The sequence below is a fragment of the Equus quagga genome, chromosome 12, assembly GCF_021613505.1.
Source record: "Equus quagga isolate Etosha38 chromosome 12, UCLA_HA_Equagga_1.0, whole genome shotgun sequence".
Taxonomy (NCBI): domain Eukaryota; kingdom Metazoa; phylum Chordata; class Mammalia; order Perissodactyla; family Equidae; genus Equus; species Equus quagga.
Genome location: NC_060278.1, coordinates 4,262,251 through 4,288,182, shown reverse-complemented (window position 1 = coordinate 4,288,182; position 25,932 = coordinate 4,262,251). Strand labels below are relative to the sequence as shown.

Sequence of the window (25,932 nt, the reverse complement as noted above, 5' to 3'; positions counted from 1 at the left end):
ACCTGAACCCTTACTATAGTTTCAAAACAATGGACTCCTGGCAAGAAACCCTGTGATTCTTATTAAGGTTGAAAAGGACGTTTGGCAAGAGATTTAATCTGATCAAGAGGATTTTAAACTGAGTAGTGAGGGACAGAGAGACAATAATTAATAGTAATAGCCACTATATCCAGAGCTAGGTACTGTCCTAGGTGCTCTAAATGCTTTAACTCATTCAATCCTGCGATAAGCGCACGAGTTAGGGATTATTATGATGCCCATTTTAAAGATGAAGAAACTGAACTGTGCGAGCAACTTGTCCAAGGTCAAGTAAGATACTGACCTGGGATTCAAACTGGGGTGGTCTGGCTCTAGAGTCTGTGTGTGCACCCTCTGTGCCATCCTATTTTTCAAAACTGCAAAGCTTAATGCTCTGGAGAAAAATATTGCGTGACAGAAACAGAAAAACTATTATTTCTCGGTTTAAAATAGCAATAACAGCAAAAACGAAAATTGGCCAAGCGAAGATTGACCTCAGATGTCAAAATACCTAAAGATAGAGTAGAAATAATAGCAGAGTGCACTTTACATTTTAATATGCTCATAAACTCAGTAAACCAAATTACATTCAAGCTTTTGCCTCCCTTCCTGTCCATGTCCATATGTATGGCTATAAACATGGCAGATATAATTTTGAATTCTGCCTTTTTCATTTAACAGTGTCATAACCATTTTACTATATTGCTATATAATTGTCAAGACAATGACACCATATTATTGTTTTCATTTGCATTTTTTATTAACTCATTGAAGAATTTTCCCATGTTTGTTTACAAGTTGTGTATCCATTATGTACATTGTCTATTCACATCTGTCTATTCATCTACTAAAATCTTAACTTTTTTATCATAAATATGCTTGATTTATTTTTGCAGGCTAGATATTGTTTATTGCCCCTTTATGGACAAGGTCTATTTTCTGTGGCTTTGCCCCATTTAAAAGTGTTATGTATATAATCTACCTAGATTAATTTTTGTGTGAAGTATGAGAATAGATAAAAATTATATTTTCAAGTTATACAATTGCAATTTCTTCAACAATGTTATTAATTCTCTTTTCTCACCTGTAACCTTTCCCTTCTGTTTTTATCTCTAGAAATCATAGAAATGGTAGGATGAGCTGCATGATCAGAATGTAGTGATTAAAAGACATTTCTTATGAACACCATACTGTCAGCCCTGAAGGTTGGAAAGGAGTACAGCAATGTAGTTATTCATATGTTCTACACACTGCGTTCTAGGCACTATTTCAGATGCTCAGCACACACCTATGAAGCTTAAATTCTTGTAGTAGGAATCAAACAAAATAAATAAGTTAGCATCAAAATTATTAAATGATTATGAGTGTGATAGAAAAAGATAAAACAGGAGATAGGGTTAGAAAGAGTCAGATTGGCCACAGAGATTATAATTTTAAGTAAGTTGGTCTAGAAAGGGTTCACTAGGAAGAGAGCAAGGTAAGTGGATATGTGATGGAAGAATGTTCCACGTAGAGGAAATAGCAAGTGCAAACGTGCTTATTGTGCTTGAGGAAAAACAAGGAGGCCAGAGTGACTGGAGTGCAGTAAGAAAGGAGAGCAGGTCAGAGAGATGAAGATACGTGCAAATTGCGTAGGTTTGTAGAGCCCAAAAAAAACTTAGTAAGGATCTACACATTGGAGCATGGAAACATAAAGAACATTTGAATTAGTACAAAAGGAGAGAGAAACTAGGTGACACACTGTGGAGTGTAACATAGACCGCCAGGACAAATGCAAATATGGATGTCACATTCCTGCATGGATTCCAAATCTAGCACAGATGTGTCATTCTATAGTGAGAAGTACGTGGGTTTTGGAATTATGGAAACAGGCTCAAATTCAACCACAGTAATCTCAGGAAAGCTGTTGAAACTTTCCAAGACTCGGCTTCATCATCTATAAAACGGTTAACACTTATGGAGGAGAAGTCTCAAGTCACAACCCACTTTATCCCACTGTCTGGAATCCAATCTGCTTTGGTTAGCATTTCTTTCCTTTGTTTTTAAGGATGAAGCACTATTAACTGTTCCCTCTCAAACTGCATTTTTAAAATCTCTTACCAAAAACACTTGAGATAATTTGCACTTGCTTTTTTCATAAGGGTTTTTCCTTCGCCTTTCTTCTAGTTTACGTGGTTTTATTTTTTGTATTTTGATATTCATGGTACAACATAGATGTTCCCCAAACTCACAAGTCTTGACTACAAAATGAGATCTCATTCCTTTTGTACTCAAAATATAACGTCTTTGAGCCCCCACACAACTGGTTTAGTAAAGTCCAATCTTTCACTCATATCACATGGGTAGTGTTGCTTTTTAGTGTTCTTCTTCTTTTTAAAAAATGTCTTTTTCCATTTTTACCTGCCTTCGCTGTTCTTACTTTTCTCTTATACCACAAGACCGCCCTGTGTTCAGTCTGGTGTAAAGCCTAATGTACTTTTTCTGTATTCACAATCATTTATAAGCATATTTATACACATACATGTTTTCGTTTCATTTGTTTTGCGTAAACAGAATCACAGTATACACACCTCTGCATATCTCACTTTTCTCATCCAATAACACCACCTGGAAATCTCTCAGCACTAATTTCACTGATTCTGCTCCTGTAAGCAAACAAAAGCAAAACAAAACAGAGCTCTTGTTCCATGCTGCCCCAGAACAATCCACAGAACAATTGGGGGAAACATAACTAAAGGGTTCCTTCATGTAATTTTTCCAAAACAAAGGAAATCTGTTCCGAGGGATAATTGATGTTGCTACTGGTTGTGGCAGAAAATGTCTAGCAACTTTTAAATGAAACTTGTTCAGATAGAAAACAAAACAAAACAAAAAATCTAAAACAGGACCTTGCTTTCACCAAGCACCCTGTCCCCGCCTGATATAATGACTGGTTTTGGGAAAGGACCCAGTGATCATCCTAATGCAGGATATTGGAAGTTCTAGGATCCATCTGGAATTTTTCAGTGCTCATAAGTGAGCAATGTCAGCCATTAGATGCCAAAAATTCACAAGAAGGAAAGTCACGCTCTGTCGTCAATAGAGCAAAATCAGTAGGGTAACGATTACAAGTGGTAAATGTTGGGTGGTGCACTTGTGTTAGTATTCAATTTCACAAAGTTTGTCAGCACAGAAAGGGGACAACTGGTGGTAGAGGTTGCTGTGAAAGAGGGCTAGACAGTTTTAGTCAATCTCAAGTTTAATATAAGCAACAGTGTTTAAGCAGTTATTAAACACAGAATTCAATCTTGGGCTCTGTTAATAGAACTCTACTGTTCAGATCGCAGTGAGAAGCAGACTCTCTATACTTACTCTCACAATAAGGCCTTATTTGGATTTTAGCTGTAGGTGCCATATTTCAAGAGGCATGTCGAAAAGCCTTCTGCAGGGAGGGTAACTATAGGGAATTGTAATTTCACTTATAAGGTGTTATTTCTTTAAAAAAAGGAAAAAAATCTGAAGTAAATTCCCAAAATGCTAACATTTATTCATTTTGAGGGGCAGGTACATGCAGGTGTAATAATATACTATAATTTATACTTTATACTAGTCTCAACTACTGTCCAAAATTTATTACCCTTGTCAATTTCTCACCGCTCTTTTCATTAGCTTCTTGTTTTGAGCACACTTGTCTCCTCTCTTTGTGACTAGATTCTTTCAGCTATGCCACATATGCCATTCTCTATACTGTGAATTTAATAAATATTGATTGAGCATTTTCTAAATGACAGATGTCTTAGTTAGAGCACAGGGTAACTTGTTATAAGAAGAGACCCAATGATAATGTGGCCTAAAGAGAAAAAAGGTTTATTTCTCTTCCACATAATAATGCAAGATGTACAGTCCAATTGAGTGGGACAGCTCTGCTCTGGGCAGTCAGAAAGGGACCCAGGCTCCTTTTAACGTGTAGCACCATAAGTAGAGCATAGGCCACTTGTGGCCTTGCTGTTATCTGTATTGTTGAGAGTGGGTCACAGCCCTGTCTGGGTTCCAGTCAGTAGGAAGAGAGAAAAGGGAAGGAGGAAACACAACCACTTCTAAGACAGAAACTCAGAATGGTAGCCATCACTTACCTTCATATTTTATTGGTGAGAACTTAGATAGCAGCAAGGGAGTTAACTGACAGGAAGGGAGGCTTGGAAATGTAGCTTAACCATGTGTCCAAGAAGAAGGGGAGGAGGACCTTAGTGGACAGCTATCCATTTCCACCACATTAGATAATGTGCTACGTGCTGGAGTGTTTTTCTCTATCAATCCGGGAAACCTTGTCTTTAAAATTCATCTTAAACCTCATTTCTCCTAGGAAACTTTTTCTACATAAGAAGACAATTCCACTATGCTTTCTTTAATTAAGTTCATAATGTGAATTTCATTTTATTCACCAGCTGAAAATCAAAATAAAAACTTATTAACATCTACCTGTTGGGCACTATGCTGAGGGCAAGAAATAAGGTGGTGAACAAAATAGACATAGTTTCTGCCTCATAGAATTTACAGACCAGTGGGAGAGAGAGATATTATTACAGGTATAATTGTTATTAAATAAACATTTAATTGTTTAAAAATGTAACATGAATTAAATTAAATAAATAAGTACAATTTGATTAAATGTATTAATATAAATGTTGTATGATAAATGCTATGAAGGAATAGAACAAGGTAACCTGAAAGAATATAATGAAAGTTCTCTTCTAGATTGGATGTTTGGGAAAGGCACAGTGAATGTGAATCAACTTAATATTTAAAATCTGGAATTAAATTTCCCTTGAATCTCTTTTTCTCAACTGAATCCCGAAGATTGTACCCAGGATGAGAAGAGTTCTGGAGATGCTGACATAGGAGGACTTCTCGGAAGAGCCCTTGTCTTGAGAAGAGACTATAGTGCTGGTGGAGTAGGCGACAGCATCAGGGAGGGAGAGCAGCACGTGTTACAGCTATTTCCAAATACTGGGCAGCTGCCCCCACAGATGACGGATTACATTTGCTTCACTCCCCAGGACAAAACCACGAACAATTAGAGGAAGCTGAAGAAAGAAAGTTCTTGGATTAATTAAAAAAACAAAAGGAGCAAACTATAACATTCCATCAAATAGAGTGTTTAAGCGACTACCTCATTAGATGGTGGTTGTCTGTCACCAGAGCTATTTAATCAGAAAGGGCATGGCCCTTTGTCAGGCATACTGGGGGAAAACTCCTAAACAGGATTGCAAGTTTACCTATACAACTGCCTAAATCCTTTCTAAGATTTCTGTGATTTTCCTTCTTTCCTGCGTAGTACATCAATTAGTAAGTAAAAACATTGTAGATCCTTGAGGTGTAAAGTTAGGTTGCTTATTTGAGATCTTCCTCTTTTTTTTTATCAATATAGGCATTTATTGCTATAAACTTCTCTCTTAGAACTGCTTTTGCTGCATCTTATAAGTTTTGGTATGTTATGTTTCCATTTTTATTTGTTTTGAGATATTTTTGGATTTCTCTTTTGATTTCTTCTATACCCATTGGTTGTTCAAGAGCATGTTGTTTAATTGCCATGTTTGTGAATTTTCCAGCTTTCCTATTGTTGATTTCTAGTTTCATACCATTGTGGTCAGAAAAGATACTTGGTGTGATTTTGATCTTCTTTAATTTGATAAGACTTGTTATGAGACCTACCATATGGTCTTTCTTAGAAAATGTTTCATGTGTGGTTGAGAAAAATGTGCATTCAAGGCTGTTGGATGGAATGTCTTATATAAGTCTGTTAGATCCATTTGGTCTAAAGTATGGTTCAAGTCCAACATTTCTTTGTTAATTTTCTATCGGGATGATCTATCCATTGCTGAAAGTGGGGTATTGAAGTACCCTACTATTATTGTATTGTTGCGTATTTTCACCTTCAGATCTGTTAGTATTTGCTTAACATATTTAGGCGGTCCAATGTTGGGTGCATATATATTTATGATTGTTACATCTTCTTGATGAGTTGACCATTTATCATTATATAATGACCTTCTTTGTCTCTTGCTATCATTTTTTGAATTAAAGTCTACTTTATTTGATATAAGTATAGCTACCCCTTCTCTCTTTTGGCTTTCACTTGCATGGAATATTTTTTCCATCCTTCCACTTTAAGCCTATGTATTTCCCTCAAGCTGAAGTGAGTCTTTTGTAGGCAAAATATAACTTGATCTTGTTACATTTAGAGTAATTATTGATATGTAAGGACTTGCTAATCCTATCTTATTTTTTCCTGACTTTTTTTGTAGTTTCCTTGTTTATTTTTTCCTTTCTTGCTGCCTTCCTTTGTGAATTGGTGATTTTTTTGTGGTAGCATGCTCTGAGTCACTTCTCTTTATCTTTTGGAAACAACCTAACTTTACACCTCAAGGAGCTAGAAAAAGAAGAATAAACCAAGCCCAAAGTTAGCAGATGGGAAGAAATAACAAAGATTAGAACAGAAATAAATGAAATAGAGACCAGAAAAACAATAGAAAAGATCAACAAAACTAAGAGTTATTTTTTAAAAAAGATAAACAAAGTTGAAAACCTTTAGCTAGACTAACTGAGAAAAAAAGAGAGAAGACTCAAAATCAGAAATGAAAGGAGATATTACAACTGAAATACATAGAAATCATAAGGGACTACTATGAAATACATAGCATCATAAGGGACTACTATGAATAATTATATGCCAGAAAATTGGATAACCTAGAAGAAATGGATAAATTCCTACAAACATTTAACTTATCAAGACTGAATCATCTGAATAGACCAGTAATGAGTAGGAACATTGATCAGTAATCAAAAACCTCTCAACAAACAAAAGCCCAGGACTGGATGGTTTTGGTGAGTTCTACCAAATGTTTAAAGAAGAATTAACACTAATCTTTTTCAAACTCTTCCAAAATATTGAAAAGGAGGGAACATTTCCAAAATTATTTGACAAGGCCAGCATTACTGTGATACCAAAGCCAGATAAGGACTCTACAATAAAAGAAAACTACAGACTAATATCTCTAATGAAGATGGATGCAAAAGTTCTCAACAAAATACTAGCAAAGTGAATTCAATAGCACACTGAAAGGATCATATACCATAATCAAGCAGGATTTATCCTGGGATGCATGGAAAGTTCGGCATACATAAATCGAACAATGTGATACATCACATTAATACAAAGATAAAAATCATATGATCATCTCAATAGATGCAGAGAATGCATTTGACAACATACAATAGAATACAAGATTCTTTCATGATAGAAGCTCTCAACAAATTACGTATAGAAGGAATATACCCCAACACAATAAAGGCCATATACAACAAGCCCACAGCTAACATCATACTCAATGGTGGAAGGTTGAAAGCTTTTCCTCCAAGATAAAAAATGTGACAAAGATGCCCCCTCTAACCACTCTTTTTTAAAAATTTTTTAATTTTTCCTTCTTTTCCCTAAAGCCCCCCAGTACATAGTTGTATATTTTAGTTGTGGGTCCTTTTGGTTGTGCCCCTCTAACCACTCTTTTTTGACATAGTACTGGAAAGAAAGAAATAAAAGGCGCTCAAATTGGAAAGGAAGAAATGAAGCTGTCTTTGTTTACAGATGATATGATGCCATGTATAGAAAATCCGAAAGTTTCTACCAGAAACTGTTAGAACTAATAAACAAATTCAGTAAAGTTGCAGGAAACAAAATCAACATACAGAAATCAGTTGTGTTTCTATATACTAACAATGAAATATCTGAAAAAAAATAAAGAAAACAATCCCACTTATAATAACATCAAAACCAATAAAATATTTAGGAATATATTTAACCAAGGAGGTGAAAGATCTGTACACTGAAAACTCCAAGACCCAGATGAATGAACTTGAAGAAAACACAAACAAGTGGAAAGCTATCTGGTGTTCGTGGATCAGAAGAATTAATGTTGTTAAAATGTCCATACTACCCAGGGCCATCTACAGATTCAATGCAATCCCTATCAAAATTGCAATGACATTTTTCATAGAAATATAAAAAACAGTCCTAAAATTCATATGGAACCACAAAAGACCTTGAATACCCAAAGCAATCCTGAGCCAGAAGAACAAAGCTGGAGGCCTCACACTTCCTGATTTCAAACTATACTACAAAGCTATAGTAATCAAAACAGTATGGTACTGGCATAAAAATACAGGCATACCTCAGAGATACTGTGGGTTCAAACTCAAACCACCAAAACAAAGCAAATATTGCAATAAAGTGAGCCATGCAAGTTTTTTTGTTTCCCAGTGCATACAAAATTTATGTTTACACTATACTGTAGCCTATTTAGCATGCAACAGCATTATGTCTAAAAAAATCTACATACCTTAATTAAAAAATACTTTATTGCTAAAAAATGCTAACCATCATCTGAACCTTCAGTGAGTCATAATCTTTTTACTAGTGAAGGAGCTTGTAAAAAACACAATATCTGTGAAGTGCAATGAAATGAAGCACAATAAAACCAGGTGTGCCTATAGACACATACACCAGTGGAACACAACTGAAAGCTCCGAAATGAACTTGTGCACATACACTCAACCAATATTTGACAAGGGAGCCAAGAATATTCAATGGAAAAGGATAGTCTCTTCAAAAAATGGTGCGGGAAAAACTGGATAATCATTGCAAAAAACCAAAATTGGACCCTTATCTTACATCACTAACAAAAATTAACTTGAATTAAAGACTTAAACATAAGACCTGAAACGGTAAAACGCCTAGAAGAAAACATACGGGAAAAGTTGCTTGTGATATGACACCAAAAACTCAAACAACAAAGGCAAAAATAAGTAATTAGGACTACATCAAACTAAAAAGTTTCTACACAGCAAAAGAAACAATCAACAAAATGAAAAGACAACCTACAGAATGAGAGAAAATGTTTACAAGCTCTATATCTACTCAGGGGTTAATATCTAAAATATATGTAAGGAAGTTATACAACTCAATAGAAAAAAACCAATCTGATTAAAAAATGGGCTGAGGAACTGAATAGTTCTTTCCTAAGACATACAAATGGGCAACAGGTACATGAAAAGATGCTCAACATCACTAGTCATCAAGGAAATGCACATCAAAACAACCATGGGATATTACCTCACACCTGTTAGAATGGCTATCACCAAAAAGACAAAAGATGACAACTGTTGGTGAGAACATAGAGAAGAGGAAAGCCTTGTGCACTGTTGGTAGGAATGTAAATTGGTTACAGCCTCAAAAAATTAAAAATGGAACTACCATATGATTTAGCAATCTTACTTCTGGGTATATATCCAAACGAAAAGAAAACAGGATATTGATCATATCTCTGTGCTCCCATGTGTCTGTCAAAAGATGAATGGATAAAGAAAATGTGTTTATATATACATATATACACACATGTATACATATATATACATATTTCATATGTATATATAACAGAATATTATTCAGCCTTGAGAAAGAAGAAAATTCTGCCATTTGTGACAATATGAATAGGCCTTAAGGGCATTATCCTAAGTGAAATAAGTCAGACAGAGAAAGACAAATACTGTATGATATTACTTATATGTAGAATCTAAAAAAATCAAATTCATAGAAATAGAGAGTAGAGGGGTAGTTACCAGGGGCTGGTGGTGGGAGAAATAGGGAGATGTTGGACAAAGACTACAAACTTCCAGTTAAAATAAGAATAAGTTCTGAGGATCTAATGCACAGCATTGTGATTATAGCTAATAATACTGTATTATATACTTGAAAGTTTTTAAGAGAGTAGTCTTAAGTGTTTTCACCACAAAAAAGAAATGGTAACTATGTGGCGTGATGGAGCTGTCAACTAAGGCTGTGGTGGTGGTCATATTGGAATTTATACGTGTATCAACTCAACAGTTGGTACACCTTAAACTTACACAATGTTGAATGTCAATTATATCTCAATAAACGTGGGAAACCCCATGGTAACTGTAGATGTGCAACAAGGAAATATTGAACACGAAAATCATCCTTAATGTATTTTAAAAATTGATCTATTCTGCTGATGATTAGACAGGGCTATGTAGTAGCTTTGAAATACTAAGTTACCAGGTATGATGCACAGACTTTAGTGCTTTTCATCTTCTCTAGGTGGTTTAGCTAGAGGCCTATACCTGTTCAGGAAGGTACGTCTAATATGCTTTCACGCTAATCTCTCTGTTAATAGTGTTTACCTTTATAGTTCCTTTTAGTAACATAGAATGTAAATGTGATTGGCAGGGAATGTATAATCACAGTCAAAGGATACTTTAGATAGGGAAAAAAGTATATACATAAAAACAGTTAATGAGGTAAAATCTGTTTATAGTCACAATGCCTGGGTGCTTCTATGCAAAGTATATTTTCAGAGGCAGTTTTACTAAGTATGATAGATTAACATTGTTAGAAAATATTTACTCTACCCCCTCCATCTAGTGACTTTCCCATTCCATTGACATTGGGCTTGATCAGAAGTCTTCCATTGGCAGATTCAATATGGTAGCTGTGACAGCATGTCAGTTTCAAGTACAAGTTTAAGAGATGTTATGGTTTCTGTTTTTCCCCTTGTGCTCCTACCATCTGCCATGCTCTAGGTAATCATTGATCATTTAGCCTGAGTTCTAGAATGAGAAGATATGTGAAACATATCTGATCCCAACCTTCAGCCTGGAGCCACGTCCAGCTTAGTCAAATATATCTGAAGCAGAACTGGCCTGTAGACCTGAGAGTGAAAAATCAATGTTTATTTTTGGAAGTCACTGAGATTTTGGGGGTTGATTGTATTGCTGCATTATTTCAGCAAAACCTGTCTAATAAAACATTGCCCAAAACTTAATAGTATCTTTTCTAATACATTTTTATTTAAAAAGAAAAAAACAGAAGACTTGCTGTAGTCGTTAGTTCTTCCTTAAACTTATATTCACACATGACCTATAAAATATTACTCAGTCTCTAGGCTGGATACCTTCTGTTTGCCCCTCCAAATGCACTCTCCCTCCTTTTCCACCTGGCTCTGTGCCTTAAGAGGCTTTAAAGCAAGGTTTGGACAATGGGGAGCAGGACACGCACATTTCCTAGGGGAATGGGCAGGAAAGCATAGGGAGTGATAGAGGAGTGTGGGACTTGAAATATTTAATTTCTGGACTTTCTCCCTGACGGGTCCCTGTGAGCCGGCTGCATCTGTGGCCAAAGGACAAGGCCTCAGCCAGGCAGCCCTCTCTCTCTGCGTCTCAGTAATGGCTCACTCTCTTTGTCCATGCGAGTTTTGGAGTGGTTAGGTCCTGAGGTCACTAGCTCCAAAGTACTGCACTATCCCTCGGGGTTTCCTTACACCCTGCCCACACCTTCATAAATGGCCCCTTATTAAACTTTCTTCAAATTGCCCAGTTTGAGTGTGCCATCTGTTTCCTGCTGTGACCTTGACTGATACACATTCTTTGGTTAAATTTTATGAAAAGTATTTATTAAGTGGCAGAAGTTCAATTTATAATCTGGTATTCTGATCGATACACTTTTATACCAAAAGAAAACTTACACATAGACATATGAAAAGTGTGCCTGGCTCCCAGCCTTATTTTTTCTCCCCCTAGAGGCTCATGTTGTACATGTTCAGGCTCCTGAGACCTTTTTCAGGGCACTGTTTTCTGTCAGGTCACTTGATATTACTTTCAGCACCAAAATTGTATGTGAATTAAGTTAAGAAACTCTCAAAGCTTTTCCTGGCGAGTTCCTCCATAAATGCTAGACTAACTTGGTTTTTAAATTTCTTCTCTGGATTCAGTAAATGAGAAAGAAAAGTGAAAATAGAATGGGAAAAGAAAAGAAGAGTTTTTCCCTTAATTCTGTAAATTTTCATTGTAATGACTCATTTTCCATTAATAGCAATCCTCAGCCCCTAGGCTGCTTATCAGCTGTGAGACAGTAGGCGACGTATTTATCCTTTCTATACCCAGTTTATTTCAGGACTTGCATCTCAAAACCAGGACTAGAATATCTACTTTCAGGTTTACTGTGAGAACTTAACACAACATATGTAAAAGGATCTAATGGTGACGAGCTGTATTGGGACTCAGTAAGCGCCCACTTACTTTCTTCTTTTTTCCTACTGCATACTTAAAAATACTATGTTTCATGTACTTTTAAGGTTTATTTAGTCCTTCTGCAACTGCTTTTCAGAAAGCCTGGGTACTTAGTGGACTTACTTATTTTTCTTACTTTAAAAAATGTTTAAATAGTGGTAAAATACTCATGACATAAAATTTACCATTTTAAACATTTTTAAGTGTATGGTTCAGTATTGTAAAGTATATTCACAGTTTTGGGTAATCAATCTCCAGAACTTTTTCATCTTGCAAGACTGAAACTCTATACCCATTAAACAACAATTTCCCATAGCCCTCTTCCCCAGCTCCCAGCAACCACCATTCTTCTTTCTGTTTCTAGAAATTTGACTATTCTAGATACCTTATATAAGTGGAATCATAGAGTCTTTGTCTTTTGTCACTGGCTTGTTTCACTTAGCATAAGGTCCTCAAGGCTCATCCATATTGTAGCATGTGTCAAAATTTCTTTTGATGGACTTATTTTTAAAAATGAATTTTCTAAAATGTGCTTGCCCAAATTCCTGGATTTTGTTTAATATTACATTTCTCCATGTGTTGAAAGATAATGATGCCCTTAACACTGCATATCTTTATTGTGAAACTGTAAAAAATGGAATATGTTCTTTGAAAGCATCCTCTAGTCACTAACATACTGCTTACGAACATCCCACTTTTTTGGTGTATGCGCACATGGGAATAGTTATCACCCCGGATCAGCCAGTCTTGTCCTCCATAGGCGATTCTCCATCAGCATGCTTGTTCAGAACTGTGCTAACAGGTTTAATGAACAAAAAGAAATGCTACAAAAAAGCATATTTCAAACATTAAGCATGTAGACTATCTATTGATTCTGAGAATTCCTGAGCAACTTTAAAATGCTCATTTTCCACACTCACGCCTCCTGTTACTAGATTCCTTTCTGGGCTCCACTTCAAGCCTTGCTTTCTGTGTTCCTTCTCTCTGGAACGTACAGCATCCCAGAGTTCCTGGAACGCTTTCGAATGTGGTGACTTGGGTCTCCTCCAGAACCTTCACTGAGTGCAGATGCACTGCTAACTTCCCCAGCGCTGGCCCCTCAGAAACAGGCAGAAGGCAGTCTTGGTGGTTAGCAGAAATCCTCTCTCAGTTTCAACCTAGTGCAGCTCCGATTCACCCTTTGTAGCTGTTGGAACTATTTCTTTTCTCCCTGTTTCATGAGGAAGTGAAGGAGGTTTGTGTTGTAGAGAATTCCCCAAATGGGGTCAACATTTCCTCGCCCCACCCAGTTTTATTGAGATATAATTGACATAACATTGTATTAGTTCAAGATTTTCAATGTCATGATTTGAAATATGTATATATTGTGAAATGATTACCGCAATTAATTTAGTTAACATTCCTCATCTCATATACTTATAAATTTTTTTCACTTGGAATGAGAACTTTTAAGATCTACTCTCTTAGTAACTTTAAAATATGCAACAGAAGTGTTAACTATAGTTACCATGCTGCGCATTACACCCCCCAGGACTTATTTATTTTATAGATGTAAGTTTGTATCTTTTGACCACCTTCACCCACTCACTTCTCCCTCTCCCCCGCCTCCACCCATACCTCTAACCACCAATCTGTTCTCTGTTTCTCTGAGTTCTTTTTCTTTAGTTTCCACATATAAGTGAGATCATACAGTATTTGTCTTTCTGTCTGACTTATTTTACTTAGCATAATGCCCTCAAGATCCATTTATGTTGTCACGAATGGCAGGATTTCCTTCTTTTTTAGGGATGAATAATATTTCACTGTGTATATATATACACATTGTATAGTCATTGTATCTATCTATATATACATACATATATATACTTGTATCTATACCATGACTTATGGTATATATACCATGTCTTGGCTATTGTGAATTATGCTGCAATGAACATGGGAGTGCATATATCTCTTTGAGACAGTGATTTCGTTTCTTTCAGATGTATACCTAGAAGTGGACTTGCTGGATCATATGGTAGTTCTAGTTTTGATTTTTTGAGGAACTTTTGTACTGTTTTTGATAGTTGCTACACCAATTTACATTCCCACCGACAGTGGGCAAGGGTTCCATTTTCTCCACATCCTCACTGATGCTTGTTATCTATTATCTTTTTGATGATAGCCATTCTGACAGATGTGAAGTGATATCTCATTGTGGTTTTGATTTGCATTTCCCTGATGATTAGTGAGGTTGAGCACTTTTCATGTACCTGTTGGCCATTTGTATGTTCTCTTTGGAGGAATGTCTATGGAGTTTTTAATCAGATTGCTTGTTTTTTTTTTGCTATGGAGTTGTATGAGTTCCTCATATATATTTTGGATATTAACCCCTTATCAGATCTATGACTTGCAAATGTTTTCTCCCATTCTGTAGATTGCCTTATCATTTTGTTGATAGTTTCCTCTGCTGTGCAGAATCTTTTTAGTTTGATGTAGTCCCAATTGTTGACTTATGCTTTTGTTGCCTGTGCTTTTGGTGTCAGATCATTGGCAAGACTGATGTCAAGCAACTTACCCTCATGTTTTCTTCTAGGAGTTTTATGGTTTCAGGTCTTATATTTAAGTCTTTTACCCATTTTGAGTTTTGGAGAAAGCATGATCCAGCTGTGGAGAATCCTACAAATGGAGTCAACATTACCTGTGGGAATATAGATAGAATATAATATAGATAAGAAGATAATATGGATGGCAAGTAAGCACTTGTCATGTGTCATTAAGAAAACACATAGCTTCACCAAGTAATGTTTGCAAGTTTTAAAAGTTAATTTATTTTTAAAAACATTTTTTATTAATGAGTATTTTTTATTAATGACCTGGCTCTCTACCGTATCCCCACTTTCCATTTTCTTTTAATTCATTTGTCTTTTAGTCTTTCCACAAAAGATATTTTCCTTATCTGAATAATTACCCAAGTCTCCCTCTGCCATTCCATAGCCTTCACGTTCTTTAAAATTCATCTAAAACTCACCTACTTCAGGGATCTTTCCCTGATTAACAGGCACTGCTCTCTGTAGTAATCTATTCACAAGGAGGTGCATTATAATTTATGCAAGAGATTGATTCCAGAAATGCTTGCAAATTACTTTCTTAATAGATATAATATTTTAATGCACAGCCAAGCTCTCTACCTAAAAGAACTCTGATATATTACTCTATAATGGGAATAATTACCCTTTTAATTTCTTTGTTGTGTAGGAAAGTAGATATATGTATATATCTTAAATATAGATATGTATTTGTATATATATCTTAAAATTAATTATAATGCAAATTAATTAGTAGTACTTGTGTTCAATACTCTTTATATGTGCTGCCTTGTAAATATTTTGGTTGTGATATGTGACTAAGTACAAGGACCCTATTACTTTTTTTGTGTTCCTCAAAAGCAACTGGCAGAGTGCTCAGTCTACAGTCGATATCTAATTCTATAAATCTTTTGATAATAATTGTTTTTTATTTGGATTTCTAATTATGATGGAGGACTAGAGATTTATTTTTTACTTGTATTTTTAACATCTTTATTGACATATAACTGATAGACAATAAGCTGCCATAAAGCACATAATTTGATATTTTCACACAGGTATGGATATACATACATATCAGTTATATATCCAGGAAACTATCACCACAATTAAGGTAAGGAATATAACCACGACTTTAAAGTTTTCTGTGCCCCTTTGGAATAGTTCCTTCCTCTCCTCCCTGCCCTTCCCCCACCCAAGGCCACTACTTATCTGCTTTCTGGAACTGCAGATTTTGCATTTTCTAGAATCTTGAATAAATGGAATCATACACTATTGCTACTTTTAGACTACCTTGTTTCACACAGCATTTAGAAATAAAGTTACTACAAATATTTATGTATAAACTTCCATTTCTCTTGGGTATATACCTAGGAATGGAACGGCTGGACTGTATGGTACATATGTTTAACTTTTTAAGAAACAGTCCAAAACTGGATATACTTTCCTAAAAGCATTATATGAATGTTACAGTCATTCTGCATCCATACCCACACTTGGTATAGACAGTCTTTTTAGTTTTAGATATTCTAAATGTAATGGTTTTAATTTGTGTTTTCTTAATGACACATGACAAGTGCTTACTTGCCATCCATATTATCTTCTTAGGTGAAGTGTCTGTTCAAACCTTTTGCTCACTTTTTGGTGGAATGCCTGTTTCTTATTAGTGAGTTGTGAGTTTTATATATTCAGGATACAAGTTCTTTATCAGAGATGTGATTTTCAAATATTTTTTCCTGGTCTGTAGCTTATCTTTTCGTTTTTTGGATAGTATTTTTCTGAGAGCAGAGGGTCTAAATTTTGATGAAGTCCGATTTACCAATTTTTTGTTTTATAGACCATGCTTTTGTTACCGCCCAAGGTGGGTCGTCTGCTCACCACAAGTCAGGCCAATAGACAGGAGGCAAGGTGGTAGGAGAGAAAGGACTTTACTACAGCTTGCTAGCAAGACGGAAGATGGCTGACTCATGTCTGAAAGAACCATCTCACAGAACAAAGACTACAGGCCAGTTATATTTGGGATTATTCTCCAGGTGGGGGAGGTGACTGGTCTCTCCGTGGGCAGATATCTGGTCCCAGTTCCTAATAGTCCTTTGTTTTACTGGATATGCATCAGAGAATGGAGCAATGCCCTATACCCTGATCTTTCAGTCGTCATTGATGATGGCTATCAGCATAGGTTCTCTGCCCAGGAGTCATCACATTCCTAAGGAACTCAAAAGAACAAAGTTATCATCTTAAAGCAGCTGAGAGGGGCCAAAAAATCTACAGAGCATGTCTGGGTTAGTTAGTCAGAGGTCATTTAAAGTTACAATATGTTTTCTTTTCTATAATATGGCTTCTCTTATGTCAACCTTGTGTTGAGCCAGTATCACTTTGGGGGGTGGTGTCTTAGAAATCTTTGCCTAACCCAAGGTTACATAGATTTTTCTTCCATATTTTGTTCTAGAAGTTTTATATTTTTAAGCTTTACGTTTATCTCTATGATCCCCTTTAAGTGTTTTTATATGATGGGGGTTGGACCAAAGTTCTTTTTATTGTTTTTTTTTTTAAATGTGACTATCCAATTTTATAGCACAATTTGTTGAAAAGACTACCCTTTCTTCATTGACTTGCTTTACAAACTTTGTTGAAAATCAGTTGACCTTATATATGTAGGTCCATATTCAAGCTACTATAACAGAATATCATAGACTTGGTGACGTACAAACAACAAACATTTATTTCTTATAGTTCTGTAGGCTGGGAAGTCCAAAATGAAGGCACTGGCAGATCTGGTATCTGGTGGGGACCCACTTCCTCATAGATGGTTGTCTTTTCACTGTGTCCTTACATGGCAGAAAAGTGTGAGTGAGCTCTCTCAAGTCTCTTTTATAAGGACACTAATTGCAATCATGAGGGTCTACTCTTTAGATCTAATCCTCTCCCAAAGACATTAGGAGGATGGTACCTCCTAATACCATCACCTTGGGAGTTAGGTTTTAATATATGAATTTTAGGGGGAGACAACCGTTCAGACCATACCATCCTTCCTTTAGCCCCCTGCCCCCACACCAGTTCATGTCTTTCTCACATGCAAAATACACTAAGTCCATCTTAATAGCCCCAAGGGTCTTAACTTGTTCCAGCATCAACTTAAAAATCTAAGTCCAAAGTCTCATCAAAATATCATCTAAATCAGGTAGGTGTGAAACTCAAGGTAAATTCACCTTGAGGCAAATTCCCCTTCAGCTGTGAACCTGTGAAATCAAACATGTTCTGTGCTTTCAAAATACAAGGGTGGGACAGGCATAGGATAGATATTCCCATTCTAAAAGGAACAGAAAAGAAGAAAAAGGTAACAGATCCCAAACAAGTCCAAAACCTTAAGGCTCAAGAATAGTCTTTAGCTAGAAGCACTACCTTCTAGGCCCACTGGGGCAGAGGTCCTACTTTCTGGCACACTGGCCTGGGGGTTGGGCCCCCAAGGCTCTGGAGTTTCCAAGGCTTCTGGGTCAGGAGCTCTCTTGACTCAGGTATGGTGTACGCAAGGGGTGACCCCGGTAATTTTAGGGCAGAGTGAGTGGTTAGAATCACCAGATAAGGCCATCCCACTTAGGAGTGAGCTGGTCCTGTGGGCTCCTGGTTTTCTATGTTTTCAGGTATACCCAATCACTGGGCTGGAAGGGACGGAGGGCTAGGGCTGCGGGGCTAGGCAGGGCCTGGTTGCTATATGCCAGTGCCTTCACTGTTTCCCCTACCTGAAGGGCGTACTCTCGTTCTGTACCTCTGGTATTCCCCAGTTGGCTTTTTCACTTGAAGTATTGGAGTACTGCATGCTGATTGGCATAGCCTGCTGAAGCCTTGATGAATCAAGTTCTTTATGACAGGGGCCATGCTGTTGAGGGCATCCTGTCTGAAAGGATATTGTTTAACGTGGGCACTTGTGCCCACGTTTTAGTTTGAAAATCACGAGGTTCACTTTGAGGCACACCCCACTTTTCCTTGGACACAAACTCAGGGATTTACCCCTGGTAATTCTACTAAGTTTCTCTTTAAATCTTTTAACTCAGGCCCTTTTGTCAGGAGCATAATCAGCTGGTGACGTCAGCTGAGCAGATGTTTACCTCCAACTGGTCTCCTTTTACATAAATGGAAGCTCCTAATTTATGCAGTAGGTCCTCACCCAGAAATGGAATAGGGCCTTCTGGCACATACAGAAAGGAACAGGTTAATGTTTTCCACCTAACTTGCAGCTTAAAGGTTTGATTAACTGCTTGTTCTCTGGGGCTCCTGATATCTACTATATTATATCTCTGGCTAGTAAGTTTGGAGATTTGACCTTTTGTTAGCAGTTTCATGAAGTCATCAGTTTCTCCATTAGAGTTCTGTAATTTCTTACCCAACTGAGTCTTACAATCTGAAAGTTTATCAGAAACTTGTATTCTAGAGCAAATGTCAGAGTCCTTTTCATGAATCTCTGAAGATGAGACATATTGCAAAAATTTCAGAGTAAAACAACGGTCTGCAAAATACAAAACACTCAAAAATGGGAACTGACAAAGACACTTGGCTATTTCCGTGACATACAACACTTTGAGATAATAACTAGAATTATGATTGACAACCAGGACAGATCAGAATTTTTGGAATGTTATATAATTTTTTAAAACAGTTATATTAATAACATTTACCAACACAGTATAACCCGGGAAAGCCTATCATCATTTATTTCATAATGTTCCCCTGTAATTTAACACACTGAATAAGTCGTTTAACATCTTCCTCTTTATGGAAAGAGGGAACAAAGTCTTTGAGAAGTCCCAGGGCTGATTGGAAATTCTCAAAGGTTTTTTTTTTTTTAAGTCAAAAGAAAGACTTTAATTTCAGGGGAGGTTCATCAAAAAATACCAAAAACTTTTAAAACACTTGATCAAATAGGAAACACTGCTTAGTTATCCATTTAATCAAAGTGACAACAGAAACAGTTAAAAACAAACCAAAACAAACCTTAATAGAAAGACCTCAGTCTTTTGAACATAGGAAATTATTTTAGCAAAATATAGATTTTCTGTCTTTTAGGTAGACTTACTTAAAAATAAAGAAAAATATCTTATAACCCCTTTTAAAGAGTAGACCAAAAGTTCAAGAAAATTATCTAAGAGAGAAAGCCAAATTCTAATTTTTGCCCCAGTATACTTTCTATATTAAAACTCATTTACTTAAACTCATCTCAATCTTAGCCAACTCGACGATGCACAAAGCTCCTCAGGGTTTTGCTCCCATCCACCTTCTGTAACTTATTTTTTACCCTCAGAATTTGTCCCATGCCTTTTTTTTTCTCCTCCTAGTACTTTAGGACAAATTTATCTTTCTTAACAAAACAAAACTATTTCCATTCTTTATACCTTCTTTACTGAAAATGTATCTTACTTTCCTTGAATACAAAGATGTTTTCCATATTAAATTGTTAGTAGTTTTAATTACATACATAATTAGAATTCCTAAACCTTAAAGTCCTCAATTTTTTCTTTTTTAAAGATTTTATTTTTTTCCTTTTTCTCCCCAAAGCCCCCTGGTACATAGTTGTATATTCTTCGTTGTGGGTCCTTCTAGTTGTGGCATGTGGGACGCCACCTCAGCGTGGCCTGATGAGCAGTGCCATGTCCGCGCCCAGGATTCGAACCAACGAAACACTGGGCTGCCTGCGGCAGAGCGCGCGGACTTAACCACTCGGCCACGGGGCCAGCCCCTTAAAGTCCTTAATTTTTAGTGGAAACTAAAAAGCAAGCAATCATGAACTGTCCTTTACATGAGCATTCTGTGACTTGGCAAACTATACCTTTTATAATGTCTAGAACACGTTACCTTTGTTGACGTAAAATAACCAATAACCATTCTGCAGATAAGAGAAATAAGGTGACTTCTACTTGAGCCAGAGTGAGGATTATAAGTGGGGAAGGCCTTAGATAGCAGTCCAGAGAAGCATGCTTTTCAATACAGTCTTATATATTTTTAGAACAGAGAACATACATTAAACACACTCAGGATATATTTTCATTAAAGTTTCAAAGAGGTATTTAGTTGCAAATTAGCAGGTTAACATGACCCTGATGTCAGGAAAGAGACTAATCTGGGTGTTACCAATAGGGCATTAACAGTAGGGCGTAGGAGGGGAAGTATGCATTTTTATCTTCAGAGAGTGCATTCTTACTTTAATGGTTAAAGCAGATGTACAATGTATGTTTGATAGGCTATAAGTTAGGCTTCTTTAGTTCAAGCTGAATCAGTTTTGAACCTGAATAGTTAGCCCATATACCTCAATATGCGAAAATGTCTTGTCACCTTATGGTAGAATTTTCTTTTTTTTGAGGAAGATTAGCCCTGAACTAAAATCCACCACCAAACCTCCTCTTTTTGAGGAGGAAGAGTGGCCTTGAGCTAACATCTGTGCCAATCTTTCTCTATTGTATATGTGGGATGCCTGCCATGGCTTGGCCTGATAAGTGGTGCACAGGTCCATGCCTGAGATCCAAACTGGTGAACTCCAGGCCACTGAAGTGGAGAATGTGAGCCTAACCACTAAGCCACCGGGCTGGCCCCCCATACAATTTTTTTTTTTTTTTATAAAATACAGAACATGTTTACTAATAGACCCGAACATCTTGTAGTTTCTCTGTAATAAGAAGCCAAGAGTAGATAAACCTATACTTAAGAATTAATGTCTAATATTTTATCTTATTTGGAAATGATCTAGATACTCAATGAGTTTTTATCATTTAATTTAACCTAGCAAAATTTCAAAGTTTCAAGTTACAAAAGAGATTTTGGAAGCTCTTTTAGGTACTCATGTCATAAACTATAATTATTGCTAAAAGTTTATCTATAAACTCTTATCTTACTTATATCTAGACTTTTTGTTTGTAACAATCATATTTAGATTACTCCCAAGAACTTTATGTGATACTAAAGCAGTTAGTCATCATCTAAAGTTGTTTTAAGTACATACATTGTAACATATAATCTTTGTTAAAAAGTTTCCCCCAAAACTTCTACCTTTTTAACATTTATTTAGTTTACTTATTTCCAATAATTATTTAGGTTGCCTATAAAGACTTTGAGACATCAGACAAAATCAGTTATCATTCTAAGCTATTATCTTGCTGGCAAATTTGTAACAGGGACACCATGAGCTTATTTGACCAGTAAACCCAGGCTGCATGTCTGCATCATATCCAATGCTGATAACTGTGGAGACAGGCCTATTTTAATCAAACCAACGAAGTTAAATGTTTTTATTTACCAAAGATTATTTCATATCATGTTAACTTGAAAGACATTTGGGTTAGTTTCTGTTACATTTAGAAATAACTTATGTAATCACTTATTTTAAGCCAATTAAACAGAGCTCTTAATTTTCACCATACCATCCGGAGGTAGAAAAATATCTCACATTTATAACATATATATATAGACACACATAAACAACAGACAAATGCAACAAAGACTTTATAGCCTCTGCTTTAAATTTTTTCCTTAGATTTTTGGGCAAGGCTTCTTTCATAGCAATCCGTATCTCCAAATGGTTTTTTTCCTGTTTTTTTTTTTTCTTTCCTTCAGTCTTAGGAATCTGGGTTGATCTAGATCATAGCTCCCACACACATTGCTAGTTTCTGAGATTAACAGGGGTGGTTAATTACTTTTCAAAGGACTGACACACCCATCCAATTACATTGTCTTTAATTTGATCCTTTCTCTCTGGGTATGTAGTTTTATCTTAATTTACGGAAGGCCAAAAAAAACCAAAAATTCCTATCAGGTTTTAAATATCAGCTTCTGATTTGGCCAAATTTCTGATCATAAGCTACTAAATCCTTTCAAATATTTTGTCAAGTTTCAGCTGGGACAAACAGTAATTATTCCTCACAGCACTAAACAACTCCATTAATTTTTTCTTTAAGTTTTAGCTTCCTGTTGACTGTTTAAGGGTAGCAGTCTCCCAGAAAATCTCTCAGAGTCTTGTTAGCCCTGGGAAGGGCTCATATTGGGTCCTCCTTCGAAGGTAGGTTGTGGTGGTGTCTGTAAAAGCCATGACAATAAGTGCACTGCTTAAATGATCTCACCTAGTTGGAACATTTCTTCTAACTGCCAGTGTACAAGTTTGGAGGCTCAAAGGAGTCCCAAAGTGGCCACTGTAATATTAAATTATCCTGGGTTATCTTGATCTAAAGATTCTTTTATTTTTGTGGTAAGGATCCTTTTTATAGCTGTTTTTGAAGTCAATTTGACCATCTTAAAGTGAGATCTCCTTTACCATGCTTAATTAACAATGCCTAAATGGTGGATTTATATGCTCTCACAATATCAGGCAAAGGAAATGTTTCCCAGTGAGACACAATATTTATCCCCACAATATAATTCAATATACAATCAGGCATAGGAGATGTAATAATTTTATACAAAGCCCTTCATTTCTGGCTGGTCCTGCTAGAAGAAGATTAGTGAAAAGACAAAAGCAAAACAAAAACCCTGAACAGCTGTTCTTACCTCCTTCTGTTGCCACCTCAAAACCTCCCACGGAGGCATTCTGGCTGCAAGGGTTGGGCGCCCCCAATTGTAACCTGGAGAGATCAGGTATCCCTGATCCCTCACCCAGTCCATCTCTCATGCACTGGGTACCCGTCCTTGGGAGAGGGACTCTCTTAAAGGACTGATAAGACCATTCCTGGGGAGAGGGGCTCCCTCAGTCCATTCCTGGGGAGAAGCCCCTCTTCTCCCTCAGTCCCGTGTGTGCACACACACTCTGTTCTGCTGCTAAACTGAAGGTAGACTTTGTTGGCTTGTAGGAGATCCCCCTTGACTCCAATGAAGCAGCAGAAGACAAAAGTCTAAGTGCAGCTGCTATTTCTGGTTCCAAGCGTCAGTGGGGAGGGTCTGGTGACCAAGCACCAGGCAGGACAGTCCTGGTTTCCCTTAGGTTCACAAGCCTCGAAAAACATAGGTGAGTCAGCCTGACATGCTTCCACAGCCCATTGCTTCAACTTTTGGGAGTGGGGAGGCTGGGATCAACGAGAGAAGCCAGCAACGATTCCAGTCCTGGTGGAGTTGCATGTTTTGTTACCAAGCCTTGAGGGACCGGTGACCTACGAGTGGGTCCTTTTGCCTGGAGCCGCCTGAGCCAATAGAACAAGGCTAGGTTCAGAATAGCAGAGCAGAAACGTTACTCATTGATCAATAAAAGGAGGAGGCAGAGCTCCTGCTCTAAGACACCTTCTCCCCAAAGGGAAGGTAAGCAGGGTTCTTATGGGATGTGAAGTGGGAGGAGTCTCCGCATTGTCACCTGGGGCATGTAAAGGTCTTCCCTTCTTGTACACGGCACCTTTTGCACACATTTCCTTTTGTGCATGGCATTACACTGCCATCTTGGACCTTTCTGGTTTGGAACGGTTCTGTAGTTTGGCCATCTGGCAATGTTCTGCCTTGGTTCCTATAAGCAAGCAAAACTTAAAAACAAAGAATTAGACATGGAAAATGTTTTAGGGATTTCCCTTAGTGACAGTTTCATCACTCACAAATTCCCACTTCCACAAAAGACTGGGACATGAATACAATTGAGCCAAGTTCTTTGCCACTTTATAACAAGGATCACCTTTTCTCCATTGTCCAATAACATATTCTTTACTTTCATCTGCGACCTGATAAACTTAATTTATATATCAGGACCCACAAAATGGAGGCTTTCCCAGTGACCCTGCCCATATCACAAATCTAAAACTAAGTCAGCCTGCACTTACAGGAAACACCAGTCAAGGAAACCTAACATACACCAACCATCATTCACGAAATCATGTTTAGTTAGCTTACCTGACCCTAGAAAATAAGACCTGCTAGTTTTATAAGGAAATCCCTGACCTACTAGCCAATTATGCCATTTCTCAGTTGCCTCTTCTAACATTCTATAAAACTCCATCTACCTCAAATCCCTGGGAACAGTGTCCCACTGCTTGTGAGACACTGGACTTCCCCAATCCATGGACTGTTTTATGTTGGATAAAGGACATCAAACTTGCCACTAAATTGTTTCAGTTTTGTCATTTGACAAGCCTCATCAGAACGGCCTTTACCGTCCATATTTCTACCAAAATTCTGTTCAGGATTATTTAGGTATTCTCTAAGAAGATTGAGGCTTTCTCTACAGTCTCCTTCTCTCTTTCTGACTTCTCACCATAATCTCCCTTAACAGTCCATTCATGGCAACCTAGGCTTTTTCTAGCATGCACCTCCAAACTTCTCAAGCCTCTACCCATTGCCCAATTCCAAAGCATCTTCCACATTTTTAGATATTTGTTACAGCAGCATTCCACTTTCTGTTTTTGGTACAGCAGTCCCACTTTCTGTCTTAGTCCACTCAGGCTACTGTAACAGATTGCAATAGACTGGCAGGCTTATAAATGACAAACACTTATTTCTCACAGTTCTGGAGGCTGGGAAGTCCAAGATCAAGGTACTGGCATATTTGACACCTGGAGAGGGCCAGATGGTTGTCTTTTCACTCGGTCCTTACATGGTTGCAAAGGGCAAGAGAATTTTCTCAGGCCTCTTTTATAAGGGCACTAATTCTATTCAGGATGGCTCTGGCTTCATGACCTAGTCACCTCCCAGAGACCCTACTTCCTAATACTATCACCTTGGGGGTTAGGTTTCAACATATCAATTTCGGGGAGGCACAAACATTCAAACCACAGCAGTTCATTTTTAGACTCTGTATTCGGTTTCATTGAGTTGTCTATTTTTGTACCAATAACACACTGTCATGATTATTATAGCTTTATAATCAGTCTTTAAATCAGGTAGTGAAAGTTCTTCAACTTTGTTCATCTTCTAAATTCTTCTGGCTATTCCAAGTTATTGTATTTCCATATGAATTTTAGCATCAGGTCATTGAATCCTACAAAAGATCCTGCTGGAATTTTGATTGGGATTGCATTGAAGCAATACATTAATTTTCAGATGATGGATTCTTAATCATATTAAACCTCCCATCCATGAACATAGTATATCTCTCCATTTATTTGAATCTTTGTTATGGTCTGAATGTTTGTGTCCCCCTAAAATTATTGTGTTGAAACCTTACCCCTATAGGGGAGGAAGAACTATTCCTCTACCCTCTAGGTTCTTCTGGTTCATTTAAGAATTAAACTGACATGACTCAGAATAACAGGAGAAAATCAAACAAAGTTTAATAATATGT

At 37.0% G+C, this 25,932-nt stretch overlaps 1 long non-coding RNA gene across 2 annotated transcripts; it reads right to left on the bottom strand.

The window, feature by feature from the left end:
- Positions 1-804: 804 nt before the first annotated feature.
- LOC124248826 (uncharacterized) lies at positions 805-25,932 on the bottom strand. 2 transcript variants are annotated; one of them, XR_006891151.1, is made up of 3 exons: positions 23,229-25,932; positions 14,693-14,815; positions 805-5,081 (listed from the first exon to the last, which is right to left on the bottom strand). It is a non-coding gene; the product is annotated as an uncharacterized LOC124248826 (long non-coding RNA). The 2 variants fall into 2 exon arrangements; XR_006891150.1 differs by lacking the exon at positions 805-5,081 and adding an exon at positions 12,573-13,345.